Source organism: Palaemon carinicauda, chromosome 31 (genome assembly GCF_036898095.1).
Source record: "Palaemon carinicauda isolate YSFRI2023 chromosome 31, ASM3689809v2, whole genome shotgun sequence".
Classification (NCBI taxonomy): Eukaryota; Metazoa; Arthropoda; class Malacostraca; order Decapoda; family Palaemonidae; genus Palaemon; species Palaemon carinicauda.
The window spans coordinates 25,555,031-25,573,387 of record NC_090755.1 but is presented as its reverse complement, the minus strand read 5'-3'; the positions used below and the strand labels follow the sequence as shown (position 1 = coordinate 25,573,387).

At 47.2% G+C, this 18,357-nt stretch overlaps 1 protein-coding gene across 2 annotated transcripts in view; it reads right to left on the bottom strand.

The window, feature by feature from the left end:
- Nucleotides 1–18,357, bottom strand: part of LOC137624359 (aspartate--tRNA ligase, mitochondrial-like) — a 195,491-nt gene that overhangs the window by 81,903 nt on the left and 95,231 nt on the right. The gene's annotated exons all lie outside the window — the stretch shown is intronic.

Here is an 18,357-nt window from a genome sequence, read left to right as displayed (position 1 = left end):
TGAATGGCTCGCGCGATAACGGAAGCTCACGCGCGCGCGCATCAGCGTGGGCGGGGGCGAGCACGAGGGCCCGATGGCGCGCAGGCGAGGATACAGGAGTGATGGTGCGCTGGCGATAGAGCGGGCGCGTGGGCGCGCAGCAGCTGGAGCAGGCGCGAGGTCGCGAGAGCACGTAGGCGATGGCGAGGGCGTGTGGCGCGCAGGAGCCGGCACGGGAAGCGGCCGAACGCGCGGGCGCGCAGCGACCTGATGCGGCCCCGAGATAACGGGGGCGCCAGAGCGCGTGTCTGGAAGAACAGGGCGAGGGCGCGTGAGCGTTCGAGCAGGGTCGCGAGCGGCCGGGATGGCGCGTTGGCGCGGAGGTTGACGCTGGTCAGATAGGACCGGCATGCTCTAGCCGCGCCGGCGATCGTAGGCATGCATGGCGCGCATCAGGATGCGGTCGCACCGGGGTGCGTTGCTGCGGCGGCCGCGCAGGGCGTGCGGTTGGATGAGGGCGCCCAGGAGTGCGCTGGAGGGTTACCTTGGCCGCCTTGAATACAGGAACGGGGCGTGTGGCAGGAAAAGGATGCGTAACCGGAGCATTGTTTGCGGTTGCATCATATGCAAGCTCGCGCAGTCTGGAGGGAGAGCCCAGAGGCGGCCGTGAGCGCCCGTGCGCTAGCTTGGGAGCCTCCTGGGCGATGTGCTGGGATGTCGTAGTGCGTTGGTGAGCGCGTGACCGCTGGAGCTGGAACCGCGCGTGGGCGCGTATCGCGCGTCTCACCAGACGGGCGCGACAATTCCGGAGGAGCCCGCGGGTGCCTGTGCGCCAGCGGAGGTGCCTCCTGGACAGCGCGCGATGATGCAGGAACTGGTGGACATTGGGGCGCCGGTGGGCGCGTTTGGCAGCTGGGGCACTGGTGGACGCATGTGCGCAGGCGAGCGCAGGAGAGCACAGGAGCGCCGTATCAGGAACTGCTGGTGGGCGCGTTAGCGCAGGTGGCCGATGGGGCACCGGTGGGCGCGTATGCGCAGGCGAGCGCAGGTGAGCGCTGGAGCGCCGTATCAGGAACTGCTGGTGGGCACGTATGCACAGGTGAGCACTGGCGCGCTACTTCAGGAACTGCTGGAGGGCGCCGGGGCGCCGAAGGGCGTGGGCGCGCAGGGGGACCTTGGCGCGTAGCAGGAACGGTGGTGCGAACGCGCGAGGGTGAGCGGCGTGGCGCTAAGTCAGGAACAGCAGCGTCAGCAACAGGAGAGCGCACAAGAGGAACCTGGCGCTTGAGGGCAAGAGGCGCGGTTTTACGCTCAAGACCCTTCAGCCCCGAAGGGCCCGGAGACTGCGCAGTGGCAGTATCAGGTGGCGCGTCACGTGCATCAGGAGCTCTAGATGTGGATGGTCTGGGAGACTGGTCACTATGTCCCGAAGGACGATCGTCATCCGAAGGTGATCGCGAACGATCCCCAGAGAGGTCTAGATTGGTAGCTGGCAGGACTGGAGAACGGCGAGTCGTCTCCTCCGCAGAGGACTGTGGTGACGACGAGCCGAAGAGGCGCCTCTTAAGCCCCTTGCAAGGAGAAGGAAGGCCTCTACAGCGAAGGGGAGGACGAGCCTTCCGCCTTATACTCCCACGAGTGGCCGTGGGATCAGTAAGCTGACCATCAATGGGCCTCCGAAGAGGAGTCTCTGTAAGTGAACTCCCCCGAGGGGGAGAATCACCGGCAGGAGAGATCATGGGACTTAGATCCTCCCTCGAAGGATGTTCGGAGGGAGAATCTAAGCCGTCAGCTACCTCAGCCACAGGAACAGGGGTTTGGCTAGACCCACGGGATGTCTCCGTCACAACAACGTCAACCACAGACAGAGGATCTATCTCCGCTGTAGTTGGCGATTGTTTGACGGCTGCACCCAGTTTGATCATGTCAAACAGGGCTTCCTTGGAGGGCGAACCCTCCAGCCCCAAGGAAGCCCAAAGCTGCAACAAATCATTATTAGACATAAAATCCTCCGCCGGGGGAGGAGGGGCAGCTGCCTCGCTATGGGAGGCAACTACCTATCCCGCACCCCGGGATCGGTCAAAAGCACAGCGGTCTACGCTACCACTCGCCGGCCTCTCGGAAGAGACCGCTCAAGGGGGAGCTTCGGAGAAGGAAAGGGCAACGGAAGAAGAAGTCCTGGAATTTTCTCTCTTCAGAGAAGCCTCTGAAGGAGAAAGATCCCTTTTGGCCTTCTTCTTACGGCGCCGGGCAAACCTCTCCCACTGGGAGGTAGACTACTCCCTACATTCAATACATGCATTACCACTATCACACCATTGGCCCCTACAGTGAGGACACAAGGTGTGGGGATCAGTGTCGACCGCCGACATAAAGGTCCCACAAGGGCGGCCGGGAAGTCTAGGGCAAGTACGCATATCGGTAGAGGCCAACTTCAATCACACTGCGAAAGAGAAAAAGCAAAAAACAGATTAATTATGGCAGTCAAAGTGAGGGAGAGCACAGACAGGTGTGTTCTCTTCCCGAGCCAAAAGTAAAGTGAAGTACTGTATTCACCGGTGTGTGAGAGGGGGGGGGGGTTAGCTAGCTACCCCTCCCTACCCTCCGCTAACTAGCGGTGGGGTAGTAAATCCTCGTTAAAACTTTTATGGCTCGTCATTCAGCTACGCCTAAGTAATTACCCCATGTAAATAGCGTGGTTTGTATTTCAGTTACGGAACAACAATGGTTTTCAGAATCTTTTGGAAACTCTTGTTGGGGTTAAAATCAGTTGCAGGGGATCAAATGACAAGAGAAATTGAATAGGGTTACCGTTATTAGTATTATCTTTATTACTAGCTAAGCTACAACCCTATTTGGAAAAGCAATATGCTATAAGCCCAAAAGCTCCAAAAGGGAAAAATAGTCCAGCGAGGAAAGGATATAAGGAAATAAATAGAGCATATAAGAAGTAATGAACAATTAAAATAAAAATATTTTATAAAACATTAGCAACATTAAAACAGATATTTCATGTATAAACTATAAAAGGACTTATGACAACCTGTTCAATATAAAAACATTAGCTGCAATCTTGAACTTTTGAAGTTCTATTGATTTAGCTACATGATTATGAAGATCATTCCACAACTTGGTCACAGCTGGAATATCAGAATGTAAAGGTAGGTCGGAATTATAAAAAATCTTATCCAACATGCATAATGAACTAATTGAATGACGGTGCCAGAGATTAATATCTAGATCAGGAATAAGGAATTTAATAGGCCGTAAGTTCCTCTCCAACAAATTAAGACGAGAATCAGCATCTGAAGATCAGAAAGGAGAACAATACTCAAAACAAGGTAGAATGAAAGAATTAAAACACTTCAGAAAAGATTGATCACCAAAAATCCTAAAAGACTTTCTTATCTTAATGAGCCAAATTTTGGTGCACTTGATGAAGACACAGACCTAATGAGTTTCTCAAAAGTAAATTTGCTGTTGAGAATCACATCTACAATTTTAAAAGTTATACAAAGTTAAAGAAATATTATCAATGCTGAGATCCAGATGTTGAGGAGCCACTGTCCTTGACCTACTTACAATAATACTTCGAGTTTTGTTAGGATTTAACTTCATACCCCATAATTTGCACCATGCACAAATTTTGGCTAGATCTTTATTAAGAGATTCACCAAACCCAGATCTACACTCAGGATATGGCATTAATGCAAAGAGAGTAGCATCATCTGCATATGCAACAAGCTTGTTTTCTATGCCAAACCACATGTCCCGTGTATAATAGTATGAAAAGTAAAAGGCCAAGAACACTACCCTCAGGAATACCATATATCACATTCCTATACTCACTATGGTGCTCATCAACAACAATGCTTTGCGATCTATTACTTAAAATTAACACAGTCAAAGGCAGCACTAAAATCAAGGCCAATCATACAAACTTCCTGACCACAATCAAGGGATTTCTGTACAACACTGGAGATTGTAAGAAGGGCATCACATACTCCAAGGCCTTTACGAAAACCAAATTGCAAACTAGGGAACAGGTGATTACCTTCAGCAAACCTATTAAGACATTTTACCAAAAGATATTCAAAAACTTTAGATAATATTGGAGTTATGGAAATTAGGCGGTAATTGGTTGGACTTGAGCTACCACAAACACATTTACATAGTAGAGTAACATTACCAATTCTCCAAAAAGTGGTAAAAGCTCCTCTTCTTGCTAACTTGCGCAAAATAACAGTTAACTTTGTAGCTAAGAAATCTGCAGTCTTTATAAAAAACAAAGGAAAAATGATATTTTAATTATAAAATAAATTTTTGAATATACTTACCCGGTGAATATATAGCTGCAACTCTGTTGCTCGACAGACAAAAAACTGTACAAAAAAACTCGCCAGCGATCGCTATACAGGTTGCGGGTGTGCCCATCAGCGCCAACTGTCGGCCAGATACCAAACTCCATGTAAACAAAGACTCAATTTTCTCCTCATCCTACTGCGTCTCTATTGGGGAGGAAGGGAGGGTCGCTTAATTTATATTCACCGGGTAAGTATATTCAAAAATTTATTTTATAATTAAAATATCATTTTTAAATATTTAACTTAGCCGGTGAATATATAGCTGATTCACATCCAGGGTGGTGGGTAGAGACCAGTTAAATATGTTTACATCTTATGAGCTAAGAGTTTTTATTTCATTTTAGAAGTTATCAAAATAACAAAAACAAAATAAATAGGTACCTGGTAAGGAAGTCGACTTAGACGAATACTCTGCCTTATAAGTACGTCTTCCTTACGGAGCCTCGCGATCCTCTTAGGATGCTAACAGACCCCTAGGAGCTGAAGTATCAAGGGCTGCAACCCATACAACAGGACCTCATCAAACCCCTAATCTGGGCGCTCTCAAGAAATGACTTTGACCACCCGCCAAATCAACCAGGATGCGAAAGGCTTCTTAGCCTTCCGGACAACCCATAAAAAACAACATTTCAAGAGACAGATTAAAAGGATATGGAATTAGGGAATTGTAGTGGTTGAGCCCTCACCCACTACTGCACTCGCTGCTACGAATGGTCCCAGTGTGTAGCAGTTCTCGTAAAGAGACTGGACATCTTTCAAGTAAAATGACGCGAACACTGACTTGCTTCTCCAATAGGTTGCGTCCATTATACTTTGCAGAGATATATTTTGCTTAAAGGCCACGGAAGTTGTTACAGCTCTAACTTCATGCGTCTTCACCTTAAGCAAAGTTCGGTCTTCCTCACTCAGATGTGAATGAGCTTCTCGTATTAACAATCTGATAAAGTCTGACCAAGCATTCCTTGACATAGGCAAGGATGGTTTCTTAACTGAACACCATAAAGCTTCAGATTGGCCTCGTAAAGGTTTAGTACGCTTTAAATAGAACTTAAGAGCTCTAACAGGGCATAAGACTCTTTCTAGTTCATTGCCTACGATCTCCGATAAGCTGGGAATATCGAAAGATTTAGGCCAAGGCCGAGAAGGCAGCTCCTTTTTGGCTAGAAAACCAAGATGCAGCGAACAAGTGGCTTTTTCCGACGAAAATCCGATGTTCTTGCTGAAGGCATGAATCTCACTGACTCTTTTAGCCGAGGCTAAGCATACCAGGAAAAGAGTCTTAAGAGTGAGATCTTTCAGGGAGGCTGATTGTAACGGCTCCAACCTGTCTGACATGAGGAATCTTAGTACCACGTCTAAATTCCATCCAGGGGTAGCCAAACGACGCTCCTTGGTGGTCTCAAAAGACTTAAGGAGGTCTTGCAGATCTTTATGTTGGAAAGATCTAAGCCTCTATGCCGGAAGACCGATGCCAACATGCTTCTGTAGCCCTTGATAGTGGGAGCTGAAAGGGATCGTCCTTTTCTCAGGTATAAGAGAAAATCAGCTATTTGAGCTACAGAGGTACTGGTCGAGGATACAGAAACTGACTTGCACCAGTCTCGGAAGACTTCCCACTTCGATTGGTAGACTCTAATGGAAGACGCTCTCCTTGCTCTAGCAATCGCACTGGCTGCCTCCTTCGAAAAGCCTCTAGCTCTCGAGAGTCTTTCGATAGTCTGAAGGCAGTCAGACGAAGACCGTGGAGGCTTTGGAGTACCTTCTTTACGTGTGGCTGACGTAGAAGGTCTACCCTTAGAGGAAGACTTCTGGGAACGTCTACTAACCATCGAAGTATCTCGGTGAACCATTCTCTCGCGGGCCAGAGGGGAGCAACTAACGTCAACCTTGTCCCTTCGTGAGAGGCGAACTTCTGCAGTACCTTGTTGACAATCTTGAACGGTGGGAATGCGTAAAGATCCAGATGTGACCAATCTAGGAGGAAAGCATCTATATGTATTGCTGCTGGGTCCGGGACTGGAGAGCAATAGATTGGAAGCCTCTTGGTCAGCGAGGTTGCAAAGAGATCTATGGATGGTTTACCCCAAGTGGCCCAAAGTCTCTTGCACACATCCTTGTGGAGGGTCCATTCGGTTGGAATTACTTGCCCTTTCCGACTGAGACAATCTGCTATGACGTTCAAGTCGCCTTGGATGAACCTCGTTACTAAGGAGATGTCTTGACCTTTTGACCAGATGAGCAGGTCCCTTGTGATCTCGTACAACGTCAGAGAGTGGGTACCTCCTTGTTTGGAGATGTACTCCAAGGCCGTGGTGTTGTCCGAGTTTACTTCCACCACTTTGCCTTGAAGGAGATACTCGAAGCTTTTCAAGGCCAGATGAACTGCCAACAGCTCCTTGCAGTTGATATGCATGCTCCTCTGACTCGAGTTCCACAGACCTGAGCATTCCCGACCGTCCAGTGTCGCGCCCCAGCCCAAGTCCGATGCGTCCGAGAAGAGAACGTGGTGGGGAGTCTGAACAGCCAGGGGAAGACCCTCTCTTAGGTTGATATTGTCCTTCCACCAAGTCAGACAAGACTTTATCTTTCCGGAAATCGGGATCGAGACCGCTTCTAGCGTCTTGTCCTTTTTCCAGTGAAAAGCCAGATGGTATTGAAGAGGACGGAGGTGTAGTCTTCCTAGTGATACAAACTGTTCCAGGGATGACAGCGTCCCCACCAGACTCATCCACAGCCTGACTGAGCAGCGTTCCTTCTTCAGCATCTTCTGGATGGATAGCAGGGCTTGATCTATTCTGGGGGCTGATCGTCTAGTTGTTCAGCAACGTCCTCATCAGATAGTTCCTCATCCGAAAACTGATGAGGAAACGGCAACGGAGTGGGCAACGTCTGGCTCGCTGAGTCCGGTCGCACTGGTGCATGCGTGACGGAGCCGGACGCAACGTCATGGAATTGCTGCACAGTCTGTGAACTGTCAACAACCATGGGTGCGCGAGGAAGCACAGCGTCCACCCGAGACTGTCTAGACCGTCTGGGTTGTGCAGTCAACACCATACCGGGTTGCTGAGGTTGACGCACCGCGTCAAAACAAGTCACCTCTGATGGTTGTTGAACGTCCTGAACGTCAACAACCACCTCCGAGCGTCGCTTAACGTCAACGTGCGGCTGGCAACCCACACTGGGTCGCATCGGTGGAGGAACCACCTCAACTGGTAGACGCGAGAAGGTTACCTCAGCGTCAACAGGACGCACAACCGACCGGTTGGAAGGTTATTGGCCAGAAGGTTCGGCAGCAACCTTCTCCGCATTAAAGTCCTCTATCAAGGACGCAAGCTTGGACTGCATGTCTTGCAGCAAAGCCCATTTAGGGTCTACGGGAGCAGGTGTGGCAACAGACGGGGTTAGCGACTGAGGCGGTACCGCTTTCCATCCCTGAAAGCCTTGTTTATGCATGACATAATTGTACAGCAAAACTTCAAAGGCTCGAAAACAGCTGTGAAGTTGACCTGTAAAAAACTTGGAGCGTCTCCTGGCCAGGCGCCAGGGAGAGTCTACGAGATTTGAGAAGTCTATCTGGGCAGAGGCAGGAACTCCCAAGCCGAGAACTTCTCTCGTGTCATATCAGACTCTCGCTCTATAAGCCAGTTTAAAAGAAGAGAAAGCAAAGGCTGTATCCCCCAAACTCCTCCTGGTGATAAACCAGTCGCCTAGCAGACGTAAAGCTCTCTAGGAGAGCGAGAGAGCACTAGCTTATAAACAACAGCTTCGAAGTAGCTAGGCCTAGTGTAAGCTCTGACGTTTAGGCGAACGAGGAGCAGCAGTTACAAAAAGATTCGGACAAAGAACCTTAAAAATCAGCATGATTTAATTAAAGTCCATAGAGGGCTAAGCAGCCTTAGGCTCCTCTCCGTCTGACAGAGTCCTCAAGGGAATATCAGTAGGAGGGGGAACAGCAACTTCCTCATCTAAAGGAACCTTGTCCGATAAAAGCTGAGTCTCAAGCAAGGGAGAGACCTACCGTGGTGGCAATGCTTTACAAGCAGAGTCCACACGCACTGGTGCATTAGTAGCGGACCAGGACGCAACGTCATGTAACTGCTTGACAGTCTGTGAACTGTCAACAATTGAACTGTCAACAACAACAGGTGCGTGAGGACGCACAGCGTCCACTCGAGACTGCTTTGACTGCCTAGACTGAGCAGTCAAAACAACTCTAGAATGCGGAGGTTGACGCACAGCGTCAAAACAAGTCAACTCCAATTGTTAGCGAACGTCCTGAACGTCAACAGGAGCATCAGCAAGTGGCCTAACGTCCAAATGTGGCTGAAAATCCACACGAGACCGCATCGAGTGTGGTTCTAAACAACCTGACTGACGTGACTTAGCTACGCCAACGTCAACAGGATGCACAAAAGAACGTTAGGTTGGCTGAAAGCCAGGATATCGATGAGATAAACGGCTAGACTCAACGGACTAATCGGCAGAACAGTCTTCCATAAGGGAGGCAAGCATATTCTGCATGTCTTGCCGTACAACCCATTAAGGATCAACGGAAATGGTTGCGGTAAGAGACGAGGGTAACGTCTGTGACCGCAACACTTTGCCAACAATAAAGACTCTCGGAGTCTGTGTTACGCTTTTGTTAGGCGGCGAGCAGTTTTCCGATGACTGCATAGGGTCAGAGCTGTCCTAATGGCTGCAACCAGGACGCTGGACCTGTCCTGAAAGGACTGACTTTCGCTTAAGGGACTCGAAACCTTGTTACAGGTTTCTTATGCGAAAAGCCTTCGGATGACGAGGAGAAAAACGTCTCTCTCGCCTTATGGTAGGGGAGATCTTGGTAAGATACACCCGATACCATAGAGGGAAACGTCTGTTCGCTGATCAAGGCCTCTCGAACCCATAAGTCGTACGACATTACTTCTCCCCTGGCTTGGGAGCTTGCAAGAGGTCCCGGACTAGGTGAACGACAGGCACAAACAGACGAACCCTCGGACGCAACACTGTAACACTTTGCGTAATATCACTTTATCACTACGATTTTCTGTTTTGCACTTATTTCACTGAAATCGAAACTTTTACTGATTTCTACCTGAAGCACGCAATTCTACCCTCATCAAAAGGTAGTAAATGCGAAATCAGGCGTATAATGCAAGCACATTAATACCAGCAAAAAAACAGTAAACATCTTTTAAGATAAAAAAAAAAAAAAATTCAGTGGTTGGGGAAGAGAATAAACACTAGTTCATTCAAAACTACGTTTTCAATCTCTCACCGTACATTGCCTGGGGACGAGAATAAAACTAAAAACGTTTTATCCTTTCTCCCCGTACAGAGACTAGGGACGAGAGTAACTCGAGAACAACGTTACCCGCTTGAACGGAACGTTTTCTCTCCTCTCTCTCCCTCCGTCTCTATCTCTCTCTCTCTTGATTTCGCACCTAAGAGAAGAGCCCAATTACGTTTCGTCAAAAAAACATGTTATTTGACCAAAGGAAAAAACTGAAAGGTTTTTCAATTAAAAAGTTCCTTTAAAATAGAATTTAAAACATTTAAGCTTTGAAAGAAGAATGAACAAAATGTCAGAATCGATTTACTCTTTCTGCAAAGTGAAACCGTGATACACTCTCTTTCTATCGTAACGATAGAGCGCAAACTGCGTAGCATAAATAAACTAAACGTTAGTTCATCTTTGAAAACAGTACGAAGACTATTCAAAGAAATTCTTTCATAAAATCTTTCATTTAAAAAGTTTTAAATTCTTAGCTCTTTAAAAGCTATTTACGATTTAAAGGGCTCAACGTTGATTTCCAAGTTAGGACCGCCTACTCTCAGGAAAGGTCGCATATAAACAAAACATTAAAATTTATTTTTTTATGTTTATTATAAATGGAAAGTTAATCGAAGAGGAAAATCTATAATTAATTTATAACGTGATAAGATAATTACTAAAAGCCTAAACACACTTCCGTTTAAGGGAAGGGTCGGCCATTTAAAAGTCAAAGAAAGTCCATACTCTCTTTGTCACCAAAAATTAAATCTATCCAAAACGAGTTCAAGATTTAAGATGAAGATAAAACACCTGCACTGCGAAAGCTCAAACCAGAATATAGTACTTCACCAAAGATGATGGGAAAAACTCCAGGTTTCAACAGCGAGTAAAGTACGTCTTGTCGACACGTCGACAGAGAGAAAATTGAGTCTTTGTTTACATGGAGTTTGGTATCTGGCCGACAGTTGGCGCTGATGGGCACACCCGCAACCTGTATAGCGATCGCTGGCGAGTTTTTTTGTACAGTTTTTTGTCAGTCAAGCAACAGAGTTGCAGCTATATATTCACCGGCTAAGTTAAATATTTAAAAATACCTTTTGGGTCTACACCTCCATAAGCATCAAGGTCCATCAAGAGAGCTTTAATTTCACGAGATCGAAAAGCTAAACTAGTTAGTTTAGACTCAGGGAACAGGAATAGGGAAGTTTGAGTTTCTCATTACTCTGCTTACTGTTAAACATACAGTATCTGCCTTTTCCTTTGGACAGCGAGTGACAGCCATCTGGTTTAAGTAAAGGAGACACTGTTGTATCTACACCAAAGAGTGCAGATTTAAGGGTAGTCCACCACTTATGCTACTGGGTTGTACCAGAAAGGGTTTCTTTTACGGTTAAATTGTATTTCTTCTCAGTTGAAGCATAAACTCTCTGAGAAATAGCTCTAAGCTGAGTATACTTATTCCAGGTCAAGTCTGATTTGTTAGTCATCAGAAATTGTCTTGTGGACTAGAGAAACCTGGAACTTTCATAGTTTATTTTCTGAGGTAATATTGATATTGAGTCAGCTTCAAAGACAAAGCAATATGAAAATCCTGAAAGATTCAGAGAAATAAGACAAATGCAATCATGTTACAGGTGATGAGAGAGCTGAAAGACTAGGGAAACTAAGATGCATCATTGACTAAATAACTGTTAATGACTACTAAATGGTTGATGATTGCCAGAGAGGAAGGCATTTTGTAACAAGAATATAATTTTTTTTATTTTGGGATATGTATTGACATTAAAACAGCTTTGATAGAAAGGCACTATGAATATAAGGGGAGTTTCAGGGAAATATGTTATTTTCATTAGTAAAATAAATTTTTGAATATACTTACCCGATAATCATGTAGCTGTCAACTCTGTTGCCGACAGAAATCTACGGTCGGGATACGCCAGCGATCGCTATACAGGTGGGGGTGAACACCACAGCGCCATCTGTGGTCAGGTACTCCAGTACTTCTTGTCAACACCACCTCAATTTTTTCCTCGGTCCACTGGTTCTCTATGGGGAGGAAGGGTGGGTCAATTAAATCATGATTATCGGGTAAGTATATTCAAAAATTTATTTTACTAATGAAAATAACATTTTTCAATATTAATCTTACCCGATAATCATGTAGCTGATTCACACCCAGGGTGGTGGGTGGAGACCAGCATACATGTTAACAAAGAAGCTAAGTATCCCGTATTTTATTTTATTAGTTATTCAAAAATAACATAAAATAAATAAGTACCTGGTAAGGAAGACGACTTGAACCATTACTCTGCCTTTATTAAGTACGTCTTCCTTACTGAGCGTAGCGGTCCTCTTAGGATGCTGAACGACTCTTAGGTGCTGAAGTATAAAGGGCTGCAACCCATACTAAAGGACCTCATCACAACCTTTAACCTCGGCGCTTCTCAAGAAAGAATTGACCACCCGCCAAATCAACAAGGATGTGGAAGGCTTCTTAGCCGACCGTACAACCCATAAAAAGTATTCAAGAGAAAGGTTAAAAAGGTTATGGGATTATGGGAATGTAGTGGCTGAGCCCCCGCCTACTACTGCATTCGTTGCTACGAATGGTCCCAGGGTGTAGCAGTTCTCGTAAAGAGACTGGACATCTTTGAGATAGAATGATGCGAACACTGACTTGCTTCTCCAATAGGTTGCATCCATAACACTCTGCAGAGAACGGTTCTGTTTGAGGGCCACTGAAGTAGCCACAGCTCTCACTTCATGTGTCCTTACCTTCAGCAAAGCAAGGTCTTCTTCCTTCAGATGAGAATGTGCTTCCCTAATCAGGAGCCTGAATAGGTAAGAAACTGAGTTCTTAGACCTTGGAAGAGAAGGCTTCTTGATAGCACACCATAAGGCTTCTGATTGTCCTCGTAAAGGTTATGACCTTTTTAGATAGTACCTAAGAGCTCTAACTGGGCAAAGTACTCTCTCCAGTTCGTCCCCCACCAAGTTGGATAGGCTTGGGATCTCGAACGACTTAGGCCAAGGACGTGAAGGAAGCTCGTTTTAGCAAAAAACCGAGCTGCAAGGAACATGTAGCCGTTTCAGATGTGAAAACTATGTTCCTGCTGAAGGCGTGGATCTCACTTACTCTTTTAGCTGTTGTCAAGCACACGAGGAAAAGAGTTTTTAATGTGAGGTCCTTAAAAGAGGCTGATTGGAGAGGTTCAAATCTTGATGACATAAGGAACCTTAGGACCACGTCTAGATTCCAGCCTGGAGTGGACAACCGACGTTCCTTTGAGGTCTCAAAAGACCTAAGGAGGTCCTGTAGATCTTTGTTGGTGGAAAGATCCAAGCCTCTGTGGCGGAAAACCGCTGCCAACATACTTCTGTAACCCTTAATCGTAGGAGCTGAAAGGGATCTTACGTTCCTTAGATGTAACAGGAAGTCAGCAATCTGGGTTACAGTGGTACTGGATGAGGAAACTGCATTGGCCTTGTACCAGCTTCGGAAGACTTCCCCTTTAGACTGATAGACTCTGAGAGTGGATGTCCTCCTTGCTCTGGCAAACGCTCTGGCTGCCTCCTTCGAAAAGCCCCTAGCTCTTGAGAGTCTTTCGAAAGTCTGAAGGCAGTCAGACGAAGAGCGTGGAGGTTTGGATGTACCTTCTTTACGTGAGGTAGACGTAGAAGGTCCACTCCTAGAGGAAGAGTCCTGGGAATGTCGACCAGCCATTGCAGTACCTCTATGAACCATTCTCTCGCGGGCCAGAGCGGAGCCAACCAACGTCAGCCGTGTCCCTTTGCGAGAGGCGAACTTCTGAAGTACCCTGTTGACAATCTTGAACGGCGGGAATGCATACAGGTCGAGATGGGACCAATCCAGCAGAAAAGCATCCACGTGAACTGCTGCTGGGTCTGGAATCGGAGAACAATACAACGGGAGTCTCTAGGTTATCGAGGTAGCGAACAGATCTATGGTTGGCTGACCCCACAGGGCCCAAAGTCTGCTGCAAACATTCTTGTGAAGGGTCCACTCTGTGGGGATGACCTGACCCTTCCGGCTAAGGCGATCTGCCATGACATTCATATCGCCCTGAATGAACCTCGTTACCAGCGTGAGCTTTCGATCTTTTAACCAGATGAGGAGGTCCCTTGCGATCTAGAACAACTTCCACGAATGAGTCCCTCCCTGCTTGGAGATGTAAGCCAAGGCTGTGGTGTTGTCAGAGTCCACCTCCACCACCTTGTTAAGCTGGAGGGACTTGAAGTTTATTAAGGCCAGATGAACCGCCAACAGCTCCTTGCAATAGATGTGAAGTGTCCTTAGCTCCTGATTCCATGTTCCCGAGCATTCCTGTCCGTCCAAAGTCGCACCCCAGCCCGTGTCTGATGCGTCAGAGAAGAGACGGCGGTCGGGTTTCTGAACAGCCAAAGGTAGACTTCCTTGAGAATAAAAGCTGTTCTTTCACCACGTGAGAGTAGACCTCCTCTCTTCGGAAACAGGAACTGAGATCGTCTCTAGCGTCATGTCCTTTATCCAGTGAGCCGCTAGATGATACTGAAGGGGGCGGAGGTGGCGTCTCCCTAACTCGATGAACAGGGCCAGCGATGAAAGTGTCCCTGTTAGACTCATCCACTACCTGACTGAGCATCGGTTCCTTCTCAGCATGCTCTGGATGCAATCTAGGGCTTAGTAGATCCTTGGGGCCGACGGAAAAGCCCGAAAAGCTCGACTCTGAAGATCCATACCCAGGTAGACAATGGTCTGGGATGGGACGAGCTGGGACTCCTCAAAATTGACCAGGAGGCCCAGTTCCTTGGTCAGATCCATAGTCCATCTGAGAATCTCCAGACAGCGACGACTTGTAGGAGCTCTTAAAAGCTAGTCGTCTGACGGAGCCGGACACAAGATCATGGTACTGCTGCACAGTCTGTGAACTGTCAACCATGGGGAAGCGAGGAAGTACAGCGACAACCCGAAGCTGTCTAGACTGTCTGGGTCGTACAGACAACTCCTTATCGGGTTGCTGAGGTTGCCGCACTGCGTCACAACAAGTCACTTCTGCTGGTTGTTGAACGTCTTCCCAGTGACACACTGACTCCGTAAACAAAAAATCCTCTAACAAGGACTAAGCTTGGACTGCATGTCTTGCAACAAAGCTCAAGGTCTATGGGAGCAGGTGTGGTAACAGACGGGGTTAGCGACTGAAGTGGAACCATTACCCTCCCTGGAAGCATGTTATGCTTAAATAAAAGTCCATAGGAGGCTAAGCAGCTAAAGGCTCCTCTCCAAATGACAGAGTCCTCAAGGGAATATCAGAAGGAGGGAGAATAGCACTTTCTCATCTACAGGAACCATATCCGAGAAAAGCTAAGTTCTCTCAGTGAGGGTTTCACTGGTGCAAAAGCAGCAGACTAGAAGGCAACGTTATGAAACTGCTTGACAGTCTAGTGAGTTGGCAACAACCAAAGATGTGTGACTGAGGAGCATGCGGTAAGGTATGCAGAGCATGCTGTATGCAGAGCATGCTGTATGTAGAGCATGCTGTAAGGTAAGCAGAGCATGTTGCATGGCGTGCGGCTTATGCTGCATGGGATGAGGCTCATGCTGCATGGGATGAGGCTCATGCTGCATGGGATGAGGCTCATGCTGCATGGTATGAGGCTCATGCTGCATGGGATGAGGCTCATGCTGCAAGGGATGAGGCTCATGCCGCATGCGTTGAGGAGGATGCCGCATAGTATGAGGCTCCTGCCTCATGGGTTGAGGCGGTTGCCGCATAGCATGAGGCTCCTGCCTCATGGTTTGAGGAGGATGCCGCATAGCATGAGGCTCCTCATAGCATGAGACTCCTGCCTCATGGGTTGAGGAGGATGCCGCATAGCATGAGGCTCCTGCCTCATGGGTTGAGGAGGATGCCGCATAGCATGAGGCTGCCTCATGGGTAGAGGAGGTTGCCGCATAGCATGAGGCTCCTGCCTCATGGGTTGAGGAGGATGCCGCATAGCATGAGGCTCCTGCCTCATGGTTTGAGGAGGATGCCGCATAGCATGAGGCTCCTGTGAGGTTCCTGCCTCAAGAGTTGCGTCTGCTTCAAGGGTTGAGGAGGTAGCTGCGCAGAGAGAGGCTCATGCTGTGAAGAATGCGGTTGCTGCATGCGTTGAGGCGGCTGCCTCATAGCATGAGGTTCCTGCCTCAAGAGTTGCGTCTGCCTCAAGGGTTGAGGAGGTGGCTGCGCAGAGAGAGGCTCTTGCCTCAAGAGTTGAGGCTCTTGCCTCAAGAGTTGAGGTTCTTGCCTCAAGAGTTGAGGTTCTTGCCTCAAGAGTTGAGGCTCTTGCCTCAAGAGTTGAGGTTCTTGCCTCAAGAGTTGAGGTTCTTGCCTCAAGAGTTGAGGCTCTTGCCTCAAGAGTTGAGGTTCTTGCCTCAAGAGTTGAGGCTCTTGCCTCAAGAGTTGAGGTTCTTGCCTCAAGAGTTGAGGTTCTTGCCTCAAGAGTTGAGGCTCTTGCCTCAAGAGTTGAGGTTCTTGCCTCAAGAGTTGAGGCTCTTGCCTCAAGAGTTGAGGTTCTTGCCTCAAGAGTTGAGGCTCTTGCCTCAAGAGTTGAGGTTCTTGCCTCAAGAGTTGAGGCTCTTGCCTCAAGAGTTGAGGCGGTTGCCGCATAGCATGAGGCTCCTGCCTCAAGGAAAGTGGAGGTTGCTGCATAGCGCTGGTACCTGGCAACTCCCAATGCGGCAGCTCACGCATGGAGGCAGGAGGAGCCTCAACATCATACGTCTGGCAGGGTGGACTGCGCAGAGGTGGAGGAGCGCTCGCAGGAGGAGGTGTGCTAACCTTCTCTGCCTGAAACTCCTGCATCAACACCGCAAGCTGAGACTGCATTGTCTGCAGCATAGACCACTAGAGTTTAAGAAAGACAACAACAAACGGAGCTACTGTCCGTTGAGACTGAGGGTCTAAAACAGCTGGTGCGGCAACAGACGGAGTTACTGCCTGTTGCGATACCACCTTGCCTCTCTGGGAGGTGTGCAGTTGTCGTACTGCAGCAAGTCCGAACTGACCCAGTGCTAATGGCACCACCTAGGAGTTGGACTTGCGCGGAAGGGACCGACTTGCACTTAAAAGCTGCAAGATTTGGTCCATGGTTTCTGCGAGAAACCTCTTCCGCAGACGAGGAATAAAAGGGCTCTCTCGTCTTTGTGTGGGTGGGGTGATCACGTCGGCTACGTGAGTTGGTTACACCCGAAACCACGGAGGGAAACGTCTGTTCGTCGATCAAGGCCTGATGAACCCATAAGTCCTTCGACGTTACTTCTCCCCTGCTTGGGAGCTTGTAAGAGGTCCCAGACTAGGCGAACAACTGGCACGAACAGACGAACCCTCGAACGCAACACTGTAACACTTTGCGCTTATCACTTTATCACTTTTGATTTTCTGTTTGCACTTATTTCACTGAACTCGAAACTTTAAGTGGTTTGTACCTGAAACACGCAATTCTATCCTTCATTAAAAGTTAGTAATTGCGAAAACAGTATTACAATGTAACAGAAAAACATAATGAAAGATAAATAATTCAGTGGCTGGAAAAGAGACTAAACACTAGATCAAATAAACTACGTTTAAAATCTCTCACCGCATAAAGCCTGAGAACAAGAATAAAACTCTAGAAACGTTTACCTTCTTCCCCTAAAGAGACTAGGGAGAAGAGCAAAAACGATAACAACGTTACCCGCTTGAACGAAACGTTTATCCTCCTCTCTCTCCCTCCGTCTCTATCTCTCTCTCTCTCTCTCTTGACTTAGAACCTGAGAGATGAGCCCAATTATATATATCGTTAAAACATATTATTGTTAAAGGAAAAAAACTGAAAGATTTCCCAAATAAAAAGTTCCTTTATTAGAATTAAAACCATTTAAGCTAAGAAAGAATGAACAAAACGATAGAATCGTTCTACTCTTACTGCAACGTGACACCGTGAATACTCTCTCTCTATCGTAACGATAGAGCGCAAGTTGAACGTTCTGAACGTCAACAACTGCAGAGACAAAACAAAACGTTAGTTCAACTTTGAAAACAGTACGAGACTATCAAAGAAATTCTTTCAAAAACATTAAAATAGCATAATATGTTAACAGGTAAAAACGAAATGACGGGCTCAATGTTAATTAACTTCGGTTCCAAGAAAAGACCGCCTACTATTAGGAAAGGTCGAATATAAACAAATATAAAAATTAATTTTAATAAGTTTATAATAAAAGGAAGTTAATCGAAGAGGCCTATAAAAGGCGGAGAGATATAAAATAAATCTATAACTTTGTTAAGCAAAATTAAGAAAGAGAGTCTATACTCTCTTCGACACCAACACTTCCGTCTAAGGGAAGGGTCGGCCATTAAAAGTGAAAGAGAGTTCATACTCTCTTCGTCACCAAAATTAAATAAAAAATTAAATCAAATTAATTCCAAAAACTTGCTAAGCTAATGATAAAGCTTCCTGAATAGCGAAGGCTAAACTCTAGAGCAAATACATCACCAAATCGTGAGCAATAACTCCAGAATCAACAGCGTATCCATGTAGGTCTAGCCGGAGGCACGACAGAGGAAAAATTGAGGTGGTGTTGACAAGAAGTACTGGAGTACCTGACCACAGATGGCGCTGTGGTGTTCACCCCCACCTGTATAGCGATCGCTGGCGTATCCCGACCGTAGATTTCTGTCGGCAACAGAGTTGACAGCTACATGATTATCGGGTAAGATT